The sequence below is a fragment of the Colobus angolensis genome, unplaced genomic scaffold (assembly GCF_000951035.1).
Source record: "Colobus angolensis palliatus isolate OR3802 unplaced genomic scaffold, Cang.pa_1.0 Scaffold80, whole genome shotgun sequence".
Lineage (NCBI taxonomy): Eukaryota > Metazoa > Chordata > Mammalia > Primates > Cercopithecidae > Colobus > Colobus angolensis.
This window is the reverse complement of record NW_012121821.1, coordinates 4,849,293-4,870,074: the sequence shown is the minus strand read 5'-3', so window position 1 is coordinate 4,870,074 and position 20,782 is coordinate 4,849,293. Positions and strand designations below refer to the sequence as shown.

General features: G+C 40.6%; 1 long non-coding RNA gene across 1 annotated transcript; it reads left to right on the top strand.

The window, feature by feature from the left end:
• Positions 1–576: 576 nt before the first annotated feature.
• Positions 577–20,072, top strand: LOC105502652. The gene is made up of 4 exons (XR_001000371.1): positions 577–694; positions 9,789–9,866; positions 18,546–18,633; positions 19,786–20,072. It is a non-coding gene; the product is annotated as an uncharacterized LOC105502652 (long non-coding RNA).
• Positions 20,073–20,782: the final 710 nt, after the last annotated feature.

Below are 20,782 nucleotides of genomic sequence, written 5' to 3'. Positions count from 1 at the left end.
TATCCACTTAAAATACTTCCCGGCTGCAGCATGGTGTTGTACGGAAGCCAAAGCAATTGGCTTTGCATTTGGCCAGCTGATTTAGCAAGAAATTTCTCAAATGATGCAGTCCTTACAGATGGTGCTGTTGGGTTTTTTAGAATGTTTTAAAACACTGATGGATTTGACCATGAACTGAATTTCCAGTCTCTTAGATACACCTCTAGCCACCCCTTGACCATCTCCAAGGCAGCTGGAGACAAGGAACAGACCTTTTCTGCAACCTTATGATAAATGATTTCCTTTAAAAACCATTCACTTAATAAAAATGATTTGGTGTAAACTTGGCCAAGAGGAACTCTTGAAACGTTCAGTTTCTTTGCCTAACTCTGAGTTGCTTGAGTCACATTTTTGCATGGCTCTCGACTGACTTTCAGGTGCTCTGCCTGGAGGTCTTTGCTTATCTGTGAGTTGCCTGAGTCACATTTTTACACGGTTCTTGATTGACTTTCTGGTGCTCTGCCTGCAGGTTAAGAAGGAGCCAGTATCTCCAGGAGGAGTCAGAGAGTGCTCTGCCAGTGTGAAGTGTAAATTCTTGAGAGGCTGTGGCAAGGGTCCATGCCTGAATGTGTAGAGCAAGAACAGCTGGAGACTGTGGCTTTCTCCAGGAAGAGGTTTCTAAATTTGCCTCTTAGAAGATATCAGAAAGTTCCAGGTACTGTACCATCTTCACAGGCCGAATTCTTGTTCGGATCTTTACAACAGGGATCGGTTCTGATCTTTGCTGTTGACTGCTTGCTTGTTTTCTTGGTTTCTATTTGAATCATCACCTTTTATTTGTCTTTCTTGGTGCCCTTTTGGTTGTGCTTATTTCGGCTTTATGTAAGCAGCATCTCTGGATGCATAAATGAGGCAGATAAAATTCCCCAGGGTGACTGATCTGCCCTTCATCTATTTTTAGCACTGCAAAGAAGTTACCATAGCCTACAGCATAACTCAATCACTGTAAGCCAGTGAGCACATTCTGAGGTTTTTTTTTTTTTTTTTTCTGTTGTTAAATAACCTTTCCTGGAGGCATTTGGTATAGGCTAAGCTTAAAGACACATGTTCAATCATTGATTATTCAAGACATGTCATACTTAGGCTTTTATAATCATCATATTGTCACTGTCAACTAGGTATTCAGCTCTGGTTTCTAATTTTGCACTGGAAGCTGTACAAAGTCTATTGTGTTGTGTGTGTGTGTGTGCATGTGTGTGTGTGTGTGGCTCTGGCAATGCAGAAATGGCAACAAGGAAGTATCTAGCACCCACTAAAAGACTGATGAACACCAATTTGCTTTCTCTCAGTCAAGCCGTCTTTCTGAAAAGAAACCTTGGCCTGTAGCTTGAACTGTTTGATCCTTGTATATCTTCCATCCCTTCCACCCTTAAGGAACCTCCATAAGGTGAGGACAATGTGTCTTATTTACCACCTGCTATGGTCTAAATGTTAGTGTCCCCCTCAAATTCATATGTTGGAACCTAATATCCAATGTAATAGTATGAAGTGGTGAGCCCTTTTGGGTAGTGATTAAGTCATGGTTCAGCGCCTGAATTAGTCAGGGTTCTCAAGAGGGACACAGCTAATACATATATATATATATATTTAAATTTTATCAAGTTTATATAGTTTATTTAGTAGTATTAATTCATATGATCACAAAGTCCCATACTAGGCCGTCTGCAAGCTGAGGAACAAGGAAGCCAGTCCAAATGCCAAAGCTGAAGAACTTGGAATCCAATGTTTGAAGGCAGGAAACATCCAGCAGTGGAGAAAGATTTAGTCTGGGAGGCTAGGTCAGTCTAGGCTTTTCACATTTTTCTGCCTGCTTTATATTCTGGCTGAGCTGGCATCTGATTAGATGGTACTCACCCAGATTAAGGGTGGGTCTACCTTTCCCAGCCCACTGACTCAAATGTTAATCTCCTTTGGCAACACCCTCACAGACATACCCAGGATTACTCCTTTGCCTCCTTCATTCCTATCAAGTTGACACTCAGTATTAACCAAAACAGCGTCCTCTTAAAAGAGGTGCCTTGCCCTCACTGCCATTTGGTAATATAACAAGAAGGCATCAGTTTTGAAGCAGAGAGCAAGTCCAGACACCAGATCTGCTGTCACCTTGATCTTAGACTTTCTAGCCTCCAGAACTGTAAGCAATACATTTCTGTTATTCATAAATTACCCATTTAAGGTATTCTGTCCTAGTAGCCTGAACAGACTAAGATATCACCTTACCTCTATAGTTCAGTACAGGGCTTAAGCTTAAGGAGGCAGTTATTCTTTTGTTCATTGATTTATCAGTTCTTTAACAAATGTGTGTTGGTACACACCTACATTCCAGCTTGTCTTGGAATGAAGTTTCCCCATCTTTGGTAGGAATACATGCTCATCACTTCCATTCTGGCTGTAAGAGCTCCCCTATACCTCCTCTACTTCTTGGAAGCATGCTCCTCTAAGGTTGTTAGCTCCGCCCTCTTATCCAGATTTGCTCTTTTCCTTTGCATCTGCAGAATCAACACTATTTCTATAACAAAATGGTTTCCCCTACTCCTGAATATCACTGGTTTCTGTTATTAATTTATTTCATTCAAAGTTAAAGAGGTAGTTATATGATGTGACCTGTGATGGTTTCATGGTGTGTCTGCTTTGGCTTGGATAAGTCACATCCCCCAGAACTCCCTTTCTAGTATGTTTCTGACTAGGGTGGTCTACAAGGGAGAGTCTTGCAAAATTTGGAAGATGGAAGCGAGGCAGCAGCCACTTTGTAGCACACACGTACCTTCTCCTAATTATTGAAACACTAATCTAGGTGCTGGGAAGGAATTTTGCAGCTGTAAAGTCCCTAATCAGTTGACTTTAAGTTAGTCAAACGGTATGTTGTTCTAGGTGACTTAATCAGTCAAAAGTTTTTTAAAATTAGATTCTAGATCAGACCAAGGGAGAGAGTACAGTCGTGGGTTCTTAGTTTCTATTTCTCATTGGGCCAGAAAAGCCCCTTCCTCATCCCTCTTTTCTGCTTATTACTAGAGACAGAAACTAAAAACTATGGCTTCAGGCTGCTAAAAGCCTAAAACAAAACAAAACAAAACAGAACAATAACAACAAAATAAAGTGGTTTGGATAAGCTTGATCTATACCCTCCCTGAGGTCAGAGATTCCAAGTAGTAGAGCAGAAGGAAAGTTGTAGAACTTTTCTACATTTTGGGACAAAAACATTCATGTTGTTGCTGCTCTGCTGATTTGCCTTGTTGGTGTGAAGCAGCAGCTAGGTCTATAATTGCTTTACCTTCCAGATGTGTGTACTTCCAATTTCACTGACTCCTGGGTTAAGTGTGTGTGTACAGCTCCATGACTAAGAGCCCTGGCTTCTGCATGACATCCTCATCACTGTGCTCATCCTTGTGGTAGTCTAGCCTGCTTATGACTTTCCCTTTCTGATTACCTGCCTTGTGGATGTCAGGCCTGCTTAGCCAGCTCCTGCAGTTGTGTAAGATAATTCTTTGTAAAAAATCAATGGATAGATTAAAAAATAAAAACAAAAACAAAACATCTTCTGCTGGTTCTGTTTTTCATGTCAAACCCTGACTGATACATAAACTGAAGAAGCAATTGTTGCCTTATATATCATGAAGTTGGACAGTTTGGAACCCAGATGTCCGCCAGCATTCATTCAATTATTCATAACTGTGCCATAGATGACAATATAGCAATAAACAAAGCAGATATGGACCCTGCCCTTGGAGAGTAGATCCTAGCAGGAAACAGATGTTATCTAATATTTATAGGATAATACATTAGCATGGAGTTGTCAGAAGGTGTAACTAGGAGACCCTGCCTAAACTTAGGTGTCAGAGAAGGGAAGTAAGGGCCTGGGAGAAAGAGTGAGGGTCTGACAACAAATGAAAGTAATTCAGGAGGTTCTGCAAAGTTGTTATTCATGGCAGTAGAAGGGATGAGGCTTGGGAGATAAACCACAGAGGGCTATGCAAGCCAAGATAACAATGTCTGACTTTACCCCATGGAACTAATATTTTTATTTAAACACCTTCGTGTTCTGGAATCCTATATAGTTATTTTATAATGTCACAACATGGTTATATTTTGAACCTTTGAAGATCCCATGGTGTTAGTGTGTTTGATCCAGCCATTCCTGCCACTGTCCTCTTATTTTTTTGCACATTTTTTACAATCCTCTTGTGTAACCCATGTTGCCCTTTCTATTGTGCAAGCATCAGTTGGCTACTGTCATACTATTTTTAACTCGTTCTCCTGCCTTATGCTTTGAATTCTCACCCATTGAAAGGAAAATAAAACAAAACCTGCACTCTTCACATTAATTTACCTGACAGTTTCCTTTTGTCAGCGTTTACTTTCTGTTCTATTTAGATGTACAGAAAAGCTTCCAGAGGGTGGGCAGTTCCCCAGCCTCATTATTCTTGGTCTTCTGTCACCACCTGCGGTGTGGGAGCTCAGTCCTTCCTGAGGCTGTTAACCCTTTCTGACTGCGGAGCCCTCTGATGCTCTAAGGATTTTCTTAATGAAGTAATTGATTTACTTAATGAAGTAAACACTATCCTTGAAAACTAGGGCAGTAAATACCATCAATTCTATGTACTAGAGAGAGGAAACACTGAAATGGTGCTAGAAGGTGCATGACAAAACCAGTCACAAATCTGAATGAGGTTGAACAATGTGAGCCTAGGATCAGTTTTTTTCCTTCTTTTTTTTTTTTTTGAGACAGAGTCTTACTGGGTTGGAGTGCAGTGGTGCAATCCTAGCTCACCGCGTGCAGCCTTTAAGTCCTGGGCTCAAGCACTCCTCCCGCATAGCTGGAATTACAGACAAGGGCCACTGGGCCTGGCCAGATTTTGCCATTTTTTTTTTTCTCTTTCATTATTTTCAGGTTTCCCTGTATTCTCTATTCTGGTTTCCCTGTAGATGTCTTTGGGAAAGCAATGAAGTACAGAGGTTAAGCCAAACTGTAAAGCCAAACTGATTTGGGTCGGGAGTCAGGTTCTACTATAGCCTGTTTCTATACTTGTAACATGGGAGTAATGTTACATACATGTAATAGGTAAAAAAGGTGACATGTGCAAAGTAACTAGCTTAGTGCTAGGCACATAGATGGGGCTCAGTAAATTTGGTGTATTAAGCATCATGATCTTTATTTTTCATCTCCAAATATTTATTCTGGAAACTGGAACATGCCGATAAGGTAAGCATGTGACATTGGAAATGCAAAATAAAATTTACATTCTCTAAGCCACAAAGAGCTACATTCACATAGCACTGGGGGAGGTGGGCAGGAAAAGGATAACCTACTGCCAGCCAAAGGAGGCTTCTGACAACCTTTTCCAGCAGCAAAGACTCATGTGTGAGGATCTCAGCACCTGAGCACTCACCGGTCCTCAAATCCTGGAGTCTTAGACCCTCACATCTTAGAATCATCTCTTAACAAAATTTTATTGTTAAATTGACACATAATTGCACATATTTATAAGGTACATAGTGATGTTTTGATACATACAATGTAGAGTGATCAGATCTGGGTAATTAGCACATCCATCATCTCAAACATTTATTATTTCTTTGTGTTGGGAACAGTCAATATCCTCTCTTCTTGCTGTTTGAAAAAATATAATATTGTTAACTATAGTCATCCTACAGTGCCACAGATCAGTAGAATTTATTCCTCCTGTCTAGCTGTAATTTTGTATCCTTTAACAAATCTTTCTCTATCCCTTTGTTCTGCCTATTCTTTCCAGCCTCTGGTAACCTCTGTTCCACTTTTTACTTCTCTGAGATCAACATTTTTTAGCTTCCACACATAAGTAAGAACACGTGGTGTTTCTTTCTGTTCCTGGCTTATTTCACTTAACAGAATGTCTGCCAGTTTCATCCATGTTGCCATGAATGACAAGATTTCATTCTTTTTAATGGGGGGATAGTATTTCATCTCCTATATATACCATGTTTTCTTTATTCATTCATCTGTTGTTAAACATTTTGGTTGATTCCTTATCTTGGCTATTGTAAATAGTGGTGCAATAAACATGGGAGTGCTGATATCTCTGTGATATATTAATTTCTTTTCCTTTGGATACATGCCCTGTAATGAGATTACTGGATCAAAGAGTAGTTCTATTTGTAGTTTTCTGTGGAACTTACATACTGTTCTCCATAGTGGCTGTCCTAGTTTACATTCCTATCAACAGTGTATAAGAGTTCCTTTACAAAAATTAGCCGGGCATGGTGGTGTGTGCCTGTAGTCCCACTAGGGAGGCTGAGACAAAATAATTGCTTGAACTCAGGAGGCGGAGTTTGTAGTGAGCTGAGCTGCGCCACTGTACTCCAGCCTGGGTGACACAGCAAGGCTCTGTCTCAAAAAAAAAAAAAAGTTCCTCTTTCTCTACCTCCTTACTCACATTTGTTACTTTTTGTCTTTTGATAAAAGCCATCCTAACTGGGATAAGATAGACAATATCTCATTGTAGTTTTGATTTGCATTTCTCTGATGATTAGTGACACTGAGCATTTTTTCATATATTTGTTGGCCAACTGTACATCTTTTCTGTTTGGGTCGTTTGCCCATTTTTTAATTGGATTTTTTTTCTTGCTATTGAGAGGTTTGAATTTCTTGTGTATTCTGAATATTAATCCTCTGTCAGATGAATAGTTTGTAAATATTTCCTACCATTTTGTAGGTTATCTTTTCACTCTGCTGATTGTTTTTCTTTTTTGTTACCCAGAAGCTTTTTAGTTTAATATAATTCTATTTATTTTTGCTTTTGTATCTTGTGTTTTTGAGGTCTCATTCATAAGGTCTTTTCCCAATCTAATATCCTGAAGCATTTCCTCTTTATTTTCTTCTAGTAGTTTTATAGTTTCGGGTCTTACTTTTAGGTGTTTAATTCATTTAGGGTTGGTCTGTGTATAGGTAAGAGGTAGGGGTCTAGGTTCATTCTTCTGCATATGAATATCCAGTTTTCCCAGCACCATTTATTGTAGAGACTGTCTTTTCTCCAATGAATATTCTTGGTGCTTTTGTCAAAAGCAGTTGGCTGTAGATAGATGGATTCATTTCTGGATTCTCAGAATTGTTCTCAGTGAACAATTCTGTTCCATTGTTCTCTGTGTCTGTTTTTATGCCAGTACCTTGCCATTTTGGTTACCATAGCTTTGTAGTATATTTTGAAGTCTGGTAGTATGATGCCCCCAACTTTATTCCTTTTGCTTAGGATTATTTTGGCTATTCAGGGTCTTTTATGTCTCATAAAAATTTTAGTATTGTGTTTTTCTATTTCACTGAAGAATGTCATTGGTGTTTTAACAGGGATTGCACTGAATCTGTATATTGCTTTGGGTAGTACAGTCATTTTGACAGTATTAATTTTCCCAGTCCTGCAACATGGAATGCCTTTTCATTTTTTGTGTCCTCTTCAATTTCTTTCATCACTGTTTTACAGTTTTCTTTGTAGAAGTCTTTCACCTCCTAGATTAAATGTATTCCTAGGTAGTGTGTGTGTGTGTGTGTGTGTGTGTGTGTATACTTATTGTAAATGTGGTTGCTTTCTTGATTTATTTTTCAGCTAGTTTGTTATTTGTATATAAAGATGCTACTGATTTTTGTATGTCAATTTTTGATATGGTTTGGCTGTGTCCCCATTCAAATCTCAACTGAATTATATCTCCCAGAGTTCCCACATGTTGTTGGAGTGACCCAGGGGGAGGTAACTGAATCATGGGGGCTGGTCTTTCCCATGGCATTCTCATGATAGTGAATAAGTCTCACGAGATCTGATGCGTTTATCAGGGGTTTCTGCTTTTGCTTCTCCCTCATTTTCTATGGTCTCCACCATGTAAGAAGTACCTTTTGCCTCCTGCCATGATCCTGAGGCCTCTTCAGCCATGAACTGTAAGTCCAATTAAACCTCTTTTTCTTTCCAGTTTCAGGTATGTCTTTGTCAGCAGCATGAAAACAGACTAATACAGTAAATTGGTACCAAGAGTGGAGTGTTGCTGAAAAGATACTCAAAAATGTAGAAGCGACTTTGGAACTGGGTAACAGGCAAAGGTTGGAACAGTTTGGAGAGCTCAGAAGAAGACAAGAAAATGTGGGGAATTTTGGAACCTCCTAGAAACTTGTTGAATGGCTTTGACAAAAATGCTGATAGTCGTATGAACAATAAGGTCCAGGCTGAGGTGGTCTCAGATGGAGATGAGGAACTTGTTGTGTACTGGAGCAAAGGTGACTCTTGTTATGTTTTAGCAAAGAGACTGGTGGCATTTTATCCCTGCCCTAGAGATTTGTGGAACTTGGAACTTGAGAGAGATGGTTTAGGGTATCTGGCGGAAGAAATTCCTAAGCAGCAAAGCATTCAAAAGGTGACTTGAGTGCTGTTAAAAGCATTCCATTTAAAAAGGGAAACGGAGCATAAAAGTTCAGAAAATTTGTAGCCTGACAATGCAGTAGAAAAGAAAAACCCTTTTTCTGGGGAGAAATTCAAGCCAGCTGCAGAAATTTGCATAAGTAGCAAGGAGCCTAACGTTAACACCCAAGAACACGGGGAAATGTCTCCAGGCCATGTCAGCGACCTTCATGGCAGTCCCTCCCATCACAGGCCTAGAGACCCAGGAGGAAAAAGTGGTTTCATGGGCTGGGCCTAGCGTCCCCATGCTGTGTGCAGCCTAGGGACTTGGTGCCCTGTGTCCCAGCCACTCCAGCTGTGGCTGAAAGGGGCTAACATACAACTTGGGCTGTGGCTTCAGAGGGTAGAATTCCCAAGCCTTGGCAGCTTCCACATGGTGTTGAGCCTGCAGGTGCATAGAAGTCAAGAATTGAGGTTTGGGAGCCTTCGCCTAGATTTCAGAAGATGTATGGAAATGCCTGGATGCCCAGGCAAAAGTTTGCTGCAAGGGTGGGGCCCTAATGGAGAACCTCTGCTAGGGCAGTGCAGAAGGGAAATGTGGGGTCAGAGCCCCTACAAAGAGTTCCTACTGGGGCATTGCCTAGTGGAGCTGTGAGAAGAGGGCCACCGTTCTCCAGACCCCAGAATGGTAAATCCACTGACAGTTTGCACCATGCTCCTGGAAAAAATGCAGACACTCAACAACAGCCTATAAAAGCAGCTGAGAGGGAGGCTGTACCCTGCAAAGCCATAGGGGAGGAGCTGCCCAAGACCACAGTAACCCACCTCTTGCATCTTGCATCAGCGTGACCTGGATGTGAGACCTGGAGTCAAAGAAGATAATTTTGGAGCTTTACAATTTGACTGCCCCACTGGATTTTGGACTTGCGTGGGCCCTGTAATCCCCTTTTTTGGGCCAACTTCTCCCATTTGGAACAACTGTATTTACCCAATACCATTACCTCCATTGTATCTAGGAAGTAACTAGCTTGTTTTTGACTTTACAAGCTTATAGACAGAAGGGACTTTCCTTCTGTCAGATGAGACTTTGAACTGTGGACTTCTGGTTAATTCAGAAATGAGTTAAGACTTTGGGGAACTGTTGGGAAGGCATGATTGGTTTTGAAATGTGAGGACATGAGATTTGGAAGGGCCAGGGGCGTAACGATATGGTTTGGCCTGTCCCCATTCAAATTTCAGCTGAATTGTATCACCCAGAATTCCCACATGTTGTGGGAGGGACCTAGGGGAAGATAACTGAATCAAAGTCTTTCCCATGCTATTCTTGTGATAGTGAATAAGTCTCACGAGATCTGATGGGTTTATCAGGGGTTTCTGCTTTTGCTTCTTCCTCAGTTTCTCTTGTTGCCACCACGTAAGAAGTACCTTTTGCCTCCCACCATGATTCTAAGGCCTCCCCAGCCACGTGGAACTGTAAGTCCAATTATACCTCTTTTTCTTCCCAGTCTTGGGTATGTCTTTATCAGCAGTGTGAAAATGGACTAACATAATTTTGCATTCTGTAACTTTACTGAATTCATTTATCAACTGTAAAAGTTTTCTGGTAGAGTCTTTAGGTTAGTTTATACATACGATCATACCTACAAACAAGAACAATTTTACTTACTCCTTTCCAATTTGGATACCTTTTCTTTCTTTCTCTTGCCCAATTGCTCTGGCTAGGCCTTTTAGTACTATATTGAATAAGAGTGGTAAGAGTGGGCATCCTTGTCTTGTTCCAGTTCTTAGGGGAGAAGCTTTCAGCTTTTTCCAGCTCAGTTTAATGTTAGCTGTGGGTTTGTCACACATGGCTTTTATTGTGTTGAGGTATTTTCCTTTCATAAGTAATTTATTTAAAGTTTTTATCATGAAGTGAAATTGCATTTTATCAAATGCTTTATCTTCATCTATTCATATGATCACGTGATTTTTGTACTTCATTTGTTGATGTGAGGTAATACTTGTATTGATTTGTATATGTTGAACCAGGCTTGCATCCCTGGGATGAATCTCGCTTGATCGTGGCATATAATCTTTTAGATGTGTTGTTGGATTCAGTTTTCTAGATGTTGTTGAGGACTTTTGCATCTGTGTTCATGAGGGATATTGGTTTATGGTTTCCTTTTTTTGCTGTGTCCTTTATCTGTTTTAGGCCTCAGGGTTATTAAGCATTACGATCTTGAACAAGGTGACTTCTCCAGAGGCAAAGGGGGATTTAACTGCCCTTTACTCAGCAGTTTACTCAACACTTTATTCTTTCCCTTTTGACTCATTTTCATACAGTGGGAGTAAGAAGCCTTGTTTGCTTTCAGAGCAGTACCTGATTTCTCAAGTTCCAAATCAGGAATCGTGAGAGGGAGCCAGGTTCATGAGTTGTGAGGACCCTCATAGAGCTTGCCCAGACTATTTTAAAAGTGCGTTGGGCTGGGTGTGGTGGCTCACACTTGTAATCCCAGCACTTTGGGAGACTGAGGCTGGCAGATCACTTGAGGTTAGGAGTTTGAGACCAGCATGGCCAACATGGTGAATCCCCTGTCTCTACTAAAAATACAAAAAGTGACCAGGTGTGGTGGCACACACCTGTAATCCCAGCTACTTGGGAGGCTGAGGCAGGAGAATTGCTTGAATCTGGGAGGTGGAGGTTGCAGTGAGCTGAGTTCGTGCCACTGCACTCCAGCCTGGGCGACAGAGTGATACTTTGTCTCAAAAAAAAAAAAAAAAAGAAAAGTGCATTGGAATGAAACATTTTCAGAAATAGATAGCGGTAATGGCTTACAGTATTGTAACTGTGTAATTAATGCCACTGACTTGTACACTTAAAAATGGTTAAAATGGTAAGTTTTATGTCATCTATATTTTACCACAATAAAAAAAATACTAAAAAACCAAACCAAAAAAATTAAAAAAAGAAACAAAAAAGCAAATTAGAGACAGGCCTGCTGGCTGTCTGAATGATCCCCTCCTCCCACTACCAAATGTAGGTTAGCTCAGTAATAACGTGACCCACTTAAGAAGTGTATGGGGACTATTGTTGCTAACTGATTCCAGAAGGTGAGTTAGAAAAGCCCATATCTAACCTCCTGACTTGTACAAGTGAGGTCGGAGACCCTGAAAGTGTGACTTGCTAAAGACTATGTAGCACCCGAATACTCTGGGGACGAGATCACCAACGCTGCACGACACCATGCTGATTCACTGAGGCCACTGGAGCATTCCAGGCCTTCCAAGCGCTGAAATGAGGCCTCTTTTCTTCCATTCTTACTCCAGGTGCCTAATCCTTGTCGCTAAGCATCCAGTTGCTCAGAGTTCTAAAATTGTACAAAGCAGGGCCAAGGTATTAGCTTTCAGTCACAGCCAAGCAAGTGTGGACAGTGAGTAATGTGTGAAGATTCCATGGCTTGATCACAGTCATTTTTGTCCTGCTGTCTGAACTTCATTGTCAATCCTCGAACAGGTCACACTCTCATGATAGGGACTTTTCATATGCTGTTCCTTCTACTTGAATTCCCTTCTCTACTTTGATAATTCCTATTCTTCACGTTTCAGGTGAAACACGGCTTTGTTTAGAAAGCTTTCCTATCCTCCCAGCCTAGGTTAGCTCAGCCTATTGTGTAATTTCTTAGTAACCTACACTTCTTTGTAGCCTTCATCATACTGGTAATTATTTGTATTATGTCTGAGTTCCATGCATGAGGGCAGGATCTTGGTCTGTCCTATCCACCACTGTTTCCCAAGAACCTAACATAGAGTCTGTCTGGCACATTTGTGTTCATTAAAGAAAAAAAATAAATTAACCCTGTCTTCTCCTGGATCAATGAAGATAATGATATACCCTTACTTGTATTAACAGGCGTGTGTGGCTGAAGGAAGTAGGGCAGACACTCCCTTTAATCTATAAATACTGATCTAGGCATTAGCTGATACGCCAAAGAAATATGCAAATGAGCAGGGTAGAGGGGCTGAGCGCGACTGCTCACATTTGCATTGTATGCATGTGAGAGTAAACAGTAAATCAACAGCAGAGGGGATATAGGTTGGATATAAGGCAACGTTTTCTGGTATGATATTAAGGATTGTTAAAAATGGGTCGGATAACAGAGGAAGGTGGTGGAAACACCTTCCCTAGCGGCTTCAGAAAGCAGGCCAGAGTTCCATTTTAGCCGGTTATTTTAGGCCTACTCCAGGCAGCAGGTAGACTAGACATCCTCTTAGGGTCCAATCGTTCTGTTCCTCTGACCCATAATAAATAAAGCTATAGATGCCGTTGTTGCCAATACATACACAAATGCAAAATGCTTCTGCACAGTCTTGTGGCTGTAAATGTTGCTAGTTCATTTTCTACTTAGCGTTCTGAATTCACCTTTTGTTTAGGAAATTACCTCAGTCTTTAAGCACGGCAATCTCTTTCTCTAAAGGACTTATTCTATATTTCAAAGCAAGAACTGCAATGCATACCTATTTAACTTTTGTATTGACACTTACCTTAAACAGTGGAGAATACAAGTTAGGAAAAAGAATTTAAAACTAGCCTGCTAGTCCGACTAAGTTCCAGCATACAAACAGAGTGATCTGGATATGTTGTGTGTTGTAATCCCAGTGAGGAGGCTGGGACAAATTGTCTTTCTCTGCCTTTAAAGTGAAGGAAGGGAATGGTCTTGAATATGCAAATGAATCTAATTTAATTAACTTTTACGACCACAGCTCCTTTGAGATAACCATGGGAGCCAATTCGATTCCATTAAAATTCAACCATTTCCCTAAAGCTTCAATGAGACACCCTTGTCTTTTATAAGAAAAAAACAAAACCAAAAACAAAATGTGAAAAGATCTAATCAGAAACAATGAAAAAGAGTAAGTTATCTGCTGCAGTTCTGCTATTTGGTCTCACCAGAAGCTGCTCACACAGTCATTTACTTCTGTTTGTCACCCCTGAGTCTGGCACTGCCAGCAGCACAGTGAAATCATTCCAGGTCAGTCATGTAACTGCTGACCCAGAGTTTATCCTAAACTGGGACTATGAAAGGTAAAGGTAATGATATTTCATGCTTCTGAGCAAAAACTCAAGCCTCATGAGGCTGAGGGAAGAATTGCCTTGACCTCAGGCCAGAGATGAAGACGAATTTATGCCACTTCTTCCTTTTGTAATATTCTTTCTTGTCTTCCCCCTGATTACAAATATAATACATATTTATTGGCCAGGTGCAGTGGCTCATGTCTGTAATCCCAGCACTCTGGGAGGCCCCAGCGGGCAGATTGCCTGAGGCCAGAAGTTCGAGACCAGCCTGACAAACGTGGTGAAACCCCATATTTACTAAAAATACAAAAATTGGCTGGATCTGATGGTGCGCCTGTAATCCCAGCTACTCAGGAGGCTGAGGCAGGAGAATCACTTGCACTCAGGAGGTGGAGGCTGCAGTGAGCCAAGATTGTGCCACGGCAGTCCAGCCTGGGCAACACAACGAGACTCTGTCTAAAAAACAAAAAACACTCCGTATTTATTGTGAAAAATAAAAAAGAAAACAGAATGACTAAAAGAAGCTGCTCAGATCTTGGAAGAGTTTGGAAGGCTCTTTCCCAGTTTTGTTGCCTTCTTTTCCCCTTAATAAGCAGACTTTTAGAGGACTTTGTGAGTGGTGGTGGTGGGGGGGGGGTGCTAAGTTTGTGAAGTGGGGATATTACATTCAAGTTCTTTCTTTTCCTTTTTTTTAGTCCTTTAAATTTTTTTTTTTTTTGTGGTAAAATACTCATAACATTTACCATTGTAATCATTTTTAAGCATGCAGTTCTGTGGCATTGATTACATTTACATTGCTGTTACCCATTGCTGTCATCCCCCTCCAGAAATTTTTCATTTTTCCCAACTGAAACCCTGTGCTCATTAACAATAACTGTCCAGCTCCTGGCTACCACCGTTCTACTTTCTGTCTCTATGAATGTGACTATTCCAGGTACCTCATATCAGTGGAATCATACAGTATCTTTTTGTGATTGGCTTATTTCCCTTAGCTTAATGTCCTCCAGTTTCATCCATGCTGTAGCATGTATCATGTCAAAATCTCCTTCTTTTTAAGGCTGAGTCATATTTCACTGGACATATATACCACATTTGCTTATCCATTCATTTGTCAATTGAGACTTAGGGTGCTTCCACCTTTTTGCTATTGTGAATAATGCTGCTATGCATATGGGTGTACAAATATCTCCTGGAGACCCTGCTTTCAATTATTTTGAGTATACACTCAGAACCTTCCTTTTCTTTTAAACCTATATTCCGCACCACTCACCCCTCTTGTTTCTAACACTATGCAATTACATAGCTGCTCATGGTTTCTAAATCCTGGCCCCTGAATCATTGTTCACAGTTGAAAAGTATGTGGTGGGTCCACCCATTATCTGATCCACCTGAAAGTGCCTTGAGACACGTTCAGCAATGTGCAATTGGGTTTCTGGGAGCTGTGCTACCTGCTATTTCTAGAAACCTTAAATGTCATATGACTTAAATATTGCAATTAATTTTAGCATGACCAGAGGCAATATTTCTACTTCCTCACATAGGCGAGCTATGTCTAAAACACATATCTTCTGAAGAGTAGGTCAGAGTACTCTGCATTATGTGATTATATAATCGTGCAGGCTACTAATTGGAATGTAGAGTTAAAGTTACTGTGGAGGTTTTTTAACTGAGTAGATTAAAGAACTCGAAGTTTATATTTCCTTTAGTTAGATTTTTAAAATATAAAGTGCTTACATTCTAACAAAAGATACACAATTATAAAATCATTAGAAAGAAAAAAGATGATGTGATAAATAGACCACTTCTGTGGTTATAAGACAAAGGAGAAAGAAAGATAATAAAAAATAATTAAAACCAAAGTTATTTTCCCACCAATAATTTTATCTGTCTTTCTTTTCAAGCCCTTAAGTCTCAAAATTATTCCCTCTTGCATGTCCTAGTCCAGGATGAATATTCTGTGCCTGAATTATTGCAATTTCAACAGCTAAAATCTATTGAACACTTAATTCCATGCCAAACACTGTTAGCCTAAAGCATGTATCAGCTTACTTTAACCCTTATATCAATATTCTGAAGTCGACTGTATCACTAGGGGCAATTAAATATCTAATATTCATTCTCCTCTCTTCTTGCTTGCCAACAGAACACAATTTTGCTTGGAGTATCAATATATTCAACTAAATACTCATGTTCCCGGTCTCCATCACCACTAATGAGGCTCTGTGATCCAGTTCTGGCAAATGGGAAGTAAGCAGAAGTCTGCTGGGGGCTTCTGGGAAGCTTTTCTCTTTCCTGATAAAATAAGACACACATAGCTAGATTAAAGCTCTCGACCTGCCCCTGCTTCTTTCTGTTTTAAGTCTACAACCTAAGACAGAAATGTTATGGCTGGAGCTATATAGCAGCCACCTTAGAAATACAAGGCAATGAGCCAATCTGCAAAGAAAGGCAGAGTTGAAAGCTAGAGAGAACCTGGAGTCCTGGTGGCATTGCTGAACAATTGAATCATTCCCAGCAACTGCCTATCTCTGTACTTTCAGTTATAGGGGAAAAATAAACTATTTGTTTAAGCTGTGAGTAGATGGATGTTTCGTTACTTGCAGCTGTAAGCCTTCCTAATCCCACGTTTCAGTTAAGGAAATAAAAGGCTAAGTAATTTACTAAAATATATATGATCCTTCAGTGGTGATATGGTGATTTGAACTTACATCATCTGACCTAGAGTCGGAGCTTACTCTCTTACACATGGTTCTATATCACATCCCCCTTGTGCTATACTGCAAAGTGTACTTATGAGTTTTTCAGGAAATAAACTTGATCTTGAGCCTCCTTCTTACTTCTTCTTCTCACAGATGCCAGTGTGATACATCTAAAGCCAGATCTGACCTTCTCACTTTCTTGCTTAAAACCATCAACAATATTTCTTTCTGTAGAGCTGGGATGTAACTTCAACTGTCTTGAGAGCCAGGTAGGTAAAATAATTGATAGAGACAAGCAGATCATAAGAAAATCAATTTTGTTGGTGTATTAGTTATCTACTGCTGTGTAACAAATTGCCCCACAAACTTAGCAGCTTAAAACAACAAATGCTCATTTCTTGTATGGTTTCTGAGGGTCAGGAATCTGGGAGCAGCTTAGCTGAATGGTTCTGGCTCAGGTCTTTCATGAGTTTGCAGTCAAGATGTTGATGGGGGCTTCAATCATCTGAATGCTAGAATGGAGCTGGAAGTTCTGCTTCAAAAAGACTCATTCCCATGGTGATTGCTGGAAGCTTCAGTTTGTCACCATGTGGGCCTCTCCTCACAACATCTCAGCTGTTTTCCTCCAGAGCAAGTAATCTAAGAAAGGCAGAATGACAGCTAGCCTGGGAAATGGAATAACATCACTTCTGTCATATTTCATTGGCCAAACATATCAAACCTGATACAGTGTGAGAGGGGACTGTACAAGGATGTGGCTACCAGGAAGAGAGGATCAGTGGGGACCAGCTTGGAGGCTGACAACAACAGGTAGATATTGGACAAAAGGGTGATATTTGCCATTTAACTTCAGCCAATTGTTCCACTATGTGGAATACAGGTCTTACGTTATTGGATTTTCCCATTTCTCAAATAAAGTCAGAAATACAATTTCTGAGTTATATCCCATGGTAGTAAATGCTGGCTCAGAATTGCAAAAAATCCTGTGCAGGTCAAATAAAATACAGATGCCATTCAGATATGGCCGGTGAGTTGCCACCTCTCTGACCCATAGCCTGGAAAACGTATGTAGGTCCAATTCCAATCTGTGATACTGCCTGAAGTGATATTTTCAGTAGGATTTTGAAGACAAGTCCGGGCCTAGCTAGGAATGTACCATGGTAATTTAGTAATGTCTTCCATGGATAAAGGAGGGGAGAGTGATGACATATGTGCCTCAGATTGACACAGATGGCTATAATTCATTACCCAAACTAGGATACTTTTGAGAGTAAAAGGAGGTGCTATATTAATTATGCTGACATAGTGACCATAAATTAGGACTGACTCAGGCAAACCAGGATGTGTGGTCACCACCTGCACCACCCTTAGTGAAACCTTCGCATTTCTGAACCCCACTGCCCACACTCCTACTGTTCCCCCGCTCATCCTATCTTCTCTTCCCCACTTATCTGCTTCCTCCTGGAGTTCAACTTCTTTAAGTTCCAGTGGAAGTATCACTTTTTTCCTGTTGTCTTCACTTCCTCCCCTCCTTTTCAGGTGAATCGCTCTTTTACCAGAGTTTTGTAGTATTTTATACATATCTTTAATGCAGCATTTCTGACAGCAACCTCTGCACAGGGGCCAGTGATTAAATCCTAAATACTCATTTAGGATTCTCAGTACCTATCTCAGCATCTGGCATAAAGTAGGTGCTTGATGATAATTTATTGGAATTTTATTTTGAATCTCACCTCTCCTCTTTTTCTCTAACACCCTCTGCAGGAGATGATAATGAATAGTAAAAAATGCCAAGCAGACAATAAGCAGGAGGAACAGAGGAAATCCACAAGTTGGATAATTGTTTCTTGAGTAACTGACCATCAATCTAAATAGTGGTTGCAGTAATTTCAAATTCTTCTCTTCCTTTTCACTTCAGGTGAATGAAACCTGTTTTCACCGAGAATGAGTTTCTGTCTTGATAGTAAGAATGGCTACTATCGCCCATGGTGTACAGACTAAATTCTCAGTGTATGTATATGTTTTATAAAAGCTATCCCCTTGGAAGTTCATAACTAAGCAGTGAAAATCAATCTCAGGCATAAACAGGACACGTAGGAAGATTTATTCTCTCATGTACGCATCTAACACTTAGTAATACTCGTGCATTGTCTACAAACCTCAGGGGGGAAAATAGAAACCGCTGGATAGCAATGCTTTCTATAAATGCCCATGAGTGAAATTAAACTGGAAGATGTTAAATGGAAAGCTCCATGGGACTGAGGAGTGTTTTTGTTGGAGATGGGTAGAGTGAATGGTAGGACACCATTATAATCCAGCAAATTATTATTAATTTTAATCCTAACGTCAGAGAGGTGGGGTGGAGCAAAGGATAACCATATACTACCTTTTCTTTGGCAGGCTTTCGTTTGGTCTCTTTTCAAATCAGAAGACCCAGAAAACTTGGATCCACTTCTGGCTCTGATCCTTCTGGGCAGTGTGATTTAGAGTAAGTCATAACTTTTCTCTGTGTTATCTTTCTGTTTAGGAAGGGACTACTAATAGCACCAATTTCACAAGATTATATGAATAAGGTGCGTGAAAAGACTTTGTAGACTGGGGTGAAGTCTGCAAATGGTAGTTAGGACTATTCTTAGGCTGATGTTCAGGCAGGGTGTTGGAGAGAGAGTGGGAGGGAGGAACGGAATGAACAACCATCCTTAAGCCGCCCCCAGGCCTCCTCTGACTGAAACCCTGGTTTATCCCATGAAAGCAAGGTTAATAATACTATCCAATAAAGCAGAAACACTTAGAAATTAGTGTGGAACAAGATGGAATTTGCCAAGGAGGATTGGTCCTGACGTCACATGCTTTAAACCTGTGGTTGGCAGCCAGTTGGTTGCTCTATCATTACCTGCTCTGGAGAGGGCGAGTCTAAATCGGAATGCTCTTTCCTCGGTTCAGGCTGTTTCTGCTGAGTCCCATCGTGTTGATTATAGTTCTTCTTCTCTGTAACTGGCTGTTTCATTCTTGACTCACCTCCAGACTCATAAATAGCCCACAGAAAACACAGAGGCTTTAAAAGTTGCCTATCTTTTAACCTTGTGCCCTAATACGTTTTGTAGAATTGTCGAGACATACAGTATTTTTCCTGCCTTTCCAATACCCAGTCAGGAGCAAAAATCATGATAAACTCCCTTCACATCTTTTGTAGGAGAGACAGACAAACGCCGGAGAGTTTCTCTGCAATTGTGTGGCCTTGGGTGGTTTCTTCAACTATAGAAAGAGAGGTAATAATAATTAATGTGGAGGCTGTTGTGAGCAGGAGGAATAATTTAAGGAAGAACACCTGGTACATGGCAAATGTCCCATAAACATAATTGCTGTTGTTATTAATAATAATGTGAAAAGCATTCAGAACAAAACATTTGAAATGAATCCTGGAAAGATTAATTTATGCTTAATAGTCAAGAGACTATCTCTCAATCTTTTCTATGTGAAAGTCCCTGCTCTAGCTGGAGAGACAAATGTCACACACAGACATTTAAATAATGCAATAGATGGAGGACATTTCAATATATTGAAAAATGATTAAAGAAGGTAACCCAAGACGGACCGAGTGTACCTACAGTGATTTTGTTGTTGTTGTTTGGTTTTTCAGTTGAGCAGATACTCTGGGTGCCACTCCATCACATATTGGAAACAGCATTACTTTATGGTAAATCATGACCATGGTGTGTGACAATGAAGTTGCATCTGAAGCAGCCAGCACCCTATATGCTAGTTGGCTTTTAGACCAGGAGACTGTGAATCTGTAGTCAGGATCTCTTTAGCGCTGGCTAAATATATACTACCTACTATCACTCACTGGAGCTGCAGACCCTAGTCTTAGAGTTTCACTTCTTAAAGACCTTCATCCTTATTAAAATGGTAATATACTTGCTGTCATCAATCACTGACACATTGGTATGAGTGAGTTTGAGTCTGGTTTGAAGAGTAGGTTCACTGGAGGGGGAGACTAACAGGGAAACTGGGAGGGAACCCACAGCTACTCTGCAGAGAAGGAGAGAGGGAGGTGCAGAGGAGAGAGGGAGGTGCAGAGGCAAGGGGAGGGGAGGGTGGCCATACTAAGATTCTTCTGGCTAGAGAGGAGGATTGGGCCATTTTGCATTCTTTTTTTTTTTTTTTTTTTTTGAGACAGAGTTTCACTCTGTCCACCAGGCTAAAGTGCAGTGGCATAATCTTGGCTCACTGCAACCTACATCTCCCCGATGCAAGTGATTCTTGTGCCTCAGCCTCCTGAGTAGCTGGGATTATAGGTGTGTGCCACCACGCCTGGCTAATTTTTGTATTTTTAGTAGAGACGGGGTCTTACCATATTGCCCAGGCTGGTCTTGAACTCCTGACCTTAAGTGATCCACCCACTTCAGCCTCCCAAAGTGCTGGGATTACTTACAGGTGTGAGCCACCGAGCCTGGGTATTTTACATTCTTAAAGTAGCTTTATCATCCAAGCCTCTTCTCCTCTATGCTAGCACTGGTTATACTTACAGAGATGGAGCACGATTTTCTTCCTTATTCTTCTCTTTGTTCTAGGAACCAGAAAGTACAGGTGTCAATCTTACTAGCAAGGAAAGAAAGCCTCAGCAATAGCGAGAA